At 54.7% G+C, this 5,087-nt stretch overlaps 1 protein-coding gene across 1 annotated transcript in view; it reads right to left on the bottom strand.

The window, feature by feature from the left end:
• CKAP5 (cytoskeleton associated protein 5) overlaps positions 1–4,285 on the bottom strand; it is an 85,070-nt gene extending 80,785 nt beyond the window's left edge. Inside the window, exon 1 of the mRNA XM_014950304.1 lies at positions 4,155–4,285. The gene's annotated coding sequence lies outside the window, so the exon portion shown is untranslated. The remainder of the gene's footprint in view (positions 1–4,154) is intronic.
• Between the last annotated feature and the right edge of the window lie 802 nt (positions 4,286–5,087).

Below are 5,087 nucleotides of genomic sequence, written 5' to 3'. Positions count from 1 at the left end.
CCGTGACACCCCCGGGCGGCCTCGGCGGAGAGGGGGGGGGGAAGCCGGGGGGCCGGGCCGGGCCGGGCCAAGCCCCTCCCCGCCGGCGGGCGGGGCTCGGGGCGCTGCGGCCGCACCTGGGCGGGAGCCGGCCCGCGTCGGGGCCAGACAAAGGCGGGCAGGGCAGGGCAAGGCCGGGCTTCCCCCCCACCTCCCCGGGCACAACAACCGCACCGCCGGTGTGGAGGGCTGCCATCCCCTCCCCGGGGCCACCACCGGGCCGCGGTGGCCGGTGAGCACCGGCTCGCTGGGCCCTGCCAGGGCCGGGTGTTCTCCTGAGTCATAGCCCTCAACACACCCGCAGCCGGCCGAACAACCGCTCTCGTCCCTGAGGTGGCTGAGGCCGCGCTCCAGGCATGATTCCAGGCCACCACCACCATCATCATCATCATCCAGCAAACCCCTCATGGAAGAAGGGTGCAGGGTTGTGGAATCCCAACAGGAGGAAGGAGGCCTCCCCGTTTCTCCACACAGCCAGACGCGGTTACCTTCCGAAGGAGGGATGGATGGATGAATGAATGAATAGCCTGGCACCCTTCCACCAAACCCCCCTGTCATGTTCTGCTGCGAGATGTGTAACGACAGCCCTCCGCCCGAGCTGATTCATCAGCCATCTCTCCAGCCCCATCGCCTGACATTTTGAGATGCCTTTTCTGCAGCGACAATGGCAATTCGAGATGCTGGTATGGTGGAAGCCGAGCACCTTCCTCCTGAGAGGGGCATCAAGCCCTAGGAGGCTGCGTTTCTTCAGCTATTTTAAAAAGATCATTTGAAGAAAGGAGCCTCTTTGAGGCACCGCCAGGCACGCTCCCCGCTGAATAATCGCCCAAGTTACTTCTTCTACCTTCTCAACCTCCCCCTTGCAACTCGGGGGCACAAACGTGCTCGACACCTTCTGCCTTTTTCAGTGCCTGGCATCAGCACCAACCCAGCTGCCATAGAGACAACCCCAAACAAGGCTCTTTATTCACACCGGCCACAGCAACGCTGCCCGGCACAGGGCAATGTTTAATTTAAACACAAGGGTAACGAGGCTTTCCCCCCATCCCACTTTAGATGAGCCACTGGAACGGCCTACAACAAAGCACCAGCAGCACCCAATTCCATGTCGAAAACCCTAATTAGGTGGTTCATTACAATATTTACATCTCCCAAAGGGTCCTTCAAGTCACACGTCCTACACAACAAAATCTTCCAAATTAGATACTTAAGATTGAGAGACAGTTATCTCTACTCCATAAAGCATACTTCAGATTGAGAGACAGTTATCTCTACTCCACAAAGCGTTCCGAGCCGTTTCTAATTGTACCTACTGTTCAAGATGTTCGTAAGTGAGCTATAAAAAGGGGCGAACAGAGGTGTTACAGTTTGCGGATGACACAATTAATCAGGGTAGCAAGAAAAGAAAAGGATTGACTAAAAGAGCTTACAACACCCCAAGTGAATTTCGGCTGTAGTTTTATCACCCAACGCACACACAGAGTGATGCACAAGAGAGAAACGACCTTTAACATCAGACTGGAAGTCAGGTTTTCCAGGTCGACTAATTAAATGGTAACAGACAGGGGTGAGAGAGCACGGGCTGCACCGTGACAGACCAGGTTTGCAGAAAACATCAGACTGGAAGTCAGGTTTTCCAGGTTGACTAATTAAATGGCAACAGACAGGGGTGAGAGAGCACAGGCTGCACTGTGACAGACCAGGTTTGCAGAAGCAGAGGCCCAGAGGTTACAGGAGTGGCCACCATCAGGGACAGGGCACGAGCCAACATCCCCACCCAAGAGAGCGTAGGATCACGTTCCATTACCCTGCATTCCCGTTTTTATATTAGAACATCAAAGGGGAAGCCACACATCAGCACAGATTTAAAGCAGCCTGACTGCTCTCATTTCTCACGCTTCTGAAATCCAAGCTTCGTTTATTTTTGTACAGGTGTCACATAAATAATTTTTTTTCCACAGCAGACCCCCTAGTTAATGTTCCAAACTTTGCATTCTTGAGCATTACCTTCAGTACATCTACAACAATTTGTTTAGAATCAGTTCATTGCACTTGAAGGCCGTTTTTTTCTGTTGATTCTGCTTTGATACATCACTCTCTTGGTGTTGCTTAAGAAGTTTAACTGTATCGCAATTCAGAGGGGAAAAAAAAAAAGGAAGAAAAGAACCATGCATCTCTAAGTTTCAAATGGGGGGAAGCTACCAAAACAGCAAAGTTAAAAAAAAATGTCATGCCTGAGGCCAGAAAGTCAGAACAAATCCTAATTTCTGCACAATCAACTGATATGATATCAAATATCTAAGAATCAAAACTGTAAGGACAACTTGCACCCAATCATTCTTTTTTTTCTTGACTTGACCCTATTGCAATGTTTCAATAATGGATTTTTATGAGCAGCCTTTTAGAATAATTCAATATTTAAGACTTTCAGCATTTGGAAACGTACATCTTTACAGTTTCAAACTAATAGATTCATTCACTGAAAGTCTATAGCAATCCTTCTTCCAATACACAAATAATAAATAAGGAAGATCTTCCACAGCTGGCAGCCCAATAGCCTGACAGCTCCTCATCCCTCTCTTACCAATCTTTTTTCTTCCAATTTAAAACCGTTTAGAAAGCTCAGGCACAGAAAGGTTCGTGTCACGTTCTTTACAAGGCTGGCCTGGAGTGCTGCTGCTGAAGGAAAGCTCCCGTGGAGACACCGCACCCCAGGACCCACCACCAGCCCCTCCTTCTCCACGGGAATCCCCCCCTCCAACCCTCCCTGCCTCCAGAACCACCAGTGCCCTCGCCATCCCCAGCACCTTCCAGAAGAGCACCCTTCCACTTCGGCACCGCCTCCCTCTCCCGCAGCCCCAGATGTCCCCGTCACCCTCCTTCTCCTCCTCCTCCTTGCCAACAGCAGCTCTGACAGCGCTGCAGGTTGGCAGTAGTACTAGAAGATGTAACACTAAACACAAAATAATAAATCAGAAAAAAAAAAAAAAAAAAGGAAAACTCCTCCATAATTAGAGAGCTGATATACATTGTACACAAATCAGTTAGAAAATTGTAGCAGATGAGTTTGGGACTTTTTTTTTTCTCCAATATTTATTTTATTTTTACAACAAGAGTCTAGGGGAGGTTCAGTTGCACAGAAGTTTCATTCCTCAGCTTCATTCCTACACACCGCTTTGGATGTCTCACTGAGAGAAGCCCAAATTCAGGAGGGAAACCCCTACACGCCAACCTGAAAGTGCCCATCTTAAAAAAGAATCACAAAACTCTAACTTAGGAAGAGAATAAAATGAAATAGAAAGGAGTAAAGGGGCGGGACAATGGGACCTGTCCAAACCCTCTTCACCTAAGCTAGAGAAGATTCAACAGGAAGCACCTCCTGGTGAGAGACCCTGGGGATCCAAGACTAACACCTGCTCCCAACAACAGGGCTGTAGGAACAGAGATGAGCTCACACCTTTTGCTTCAAGATTAGAATCACTTAAGGGAGTATCTCCCTCGGGTAATTTGAGAGGGAAAACCAATCCTGCACGCAGGATTGCACACGCGTGGGGTGACAGAAGATGCCAGGCCCTTATTTCCAATGAGGGGCGTTCAGAAGGGGCCCAGCCGGCCTCCCTCACCAGCCCCAGGCCCACCCCGCCGGCCGCCTCCCAAGCAAGGCCCCAGCATCTCGCAACCGCGCCTGGGCCTACGGTGATGACACGAAGGAGACGACCGCGGGTGGAGCAGCCCGAGCCGCGGCTCCCTACAGCCCGCGGCATCCCCGGCTCCACGGGCGGCCTAGGCCAGCGGCGCCCCCCCACCCCTCCCCGAACCTCCACAACGCGCCGTGGTACAGGCCGCGGCCTCCCACCCTCAGCGGTGGCGGCCTCCACTTTCCCTCCACAGCCCCGGGAGCGGCTCCGGGCGAAGCCCAGGGGCCCGCACCGCTCCTACAGAGGGATGTCAGGGCCGTGCCGCCGCCCAGTCCCCAGGTGAGGCGGGGGAGACAGAGGCCCAGCGGCGGAGGAGAGACCTACCCCGCCCTCCCGCGGGCCCGGGAGCGGCGGAAAGGACACCAGTCCCCCCCTCACCGGGGAAGGCACGACGGTAACAACGACAGGGACACTCACCTGGGCCCCGGCGGGTCGGGAGCGGCGAGTGTCCGGCCACTCCTCGGCGGGGTTTGAAATCACTAAAACCGCCCGCACCTCCCAGTGTCCTCAGCGCCGGTTGGTCGGCGCCGGCCCCACCCGCCCCCGCGTCCTCTCCTCTTATTGGTCCGTTTGAATCCGGCAGCTCATGACGCGCCGCTCCGCGCACTGGGCGGGGGGGGGCGGCCGCCTCAGGAAAGCACCGGGGCCCTGCGGCCTGGGCACCCCCCGTGTCCCCCCCCCGGTAATAACCACCGAGGCTGTGCCGGGGAAGGAGGCCGCCACGTCTACCCGCTGCTGAGGGGAGATTCGGGCCCCCGCGGCAGCCGCCGTGACCCCGGTGAGGGCGTGGGGCGGCGGCGGGGCCCGCAGAGCCCGGCCCCGGTGGCGTCCTGAGGCGGGGCCGCGGGACCCGTCGCCTTTCGCGAAGGGGTAAAGCGGGAAAGGGCTCGCTTTTCTTTCATATTTTTAACACGGTTAGTGAGTTCGCAGGGAAATCGCCGCGTTTTCCCTCCTTTGTCTCTTCGCCGCGGCTGAAGCCAGCGAAGGAAAAATGCCTGGGGGTAAATCAGGGGGCGCCCCCCACCCAACTGCCATGGGTCTAGCGGTGCCCCCACACTGCTGCTGCAGCAGCATCGATTAAAGAGGAGTTTATGTTTGTGCGTGCCCTCAGCGCACTCGCTTCCGTGCTGTGCTTCAGCTGGAAAATGAGCAGGAATAAATGTTTTAAACGTTTAGGGCAACAAAGATGATGGAGGGATTGGAGCACTTCCCTGATGAGGAAAGGCTGAGAGAGCTGGGACTCTGTAGCCTGGAGAAGAGAAGGCTGAGGGGAGACCTTATTAATGCTGACAAGGATCTATAGGGTGGGTTGAAGGAGGATGGAGCCGGACTCTTTTCAGTGGTTCCCAG

This window comes from Calidris pugnax, unplaced genomic scaffold (assembly GCF_001431845.1).
Source record: "Calidris pugnax isolate Ruff unplaced genomic scaffold, ASM143184v1 scaffold68, whole genome shotgun sequence".
Taxonomy (NCBI): Eukaryota; Metazoa; Chordata; class Aves; order Charadriiformes; family Scolopacidae; genus Calidris; species Calidris pugnax.
Note: the sequence above shows the minus strand (reverse complement) of the source record. Positions and strands in the feature narration are given on the sequence as shown.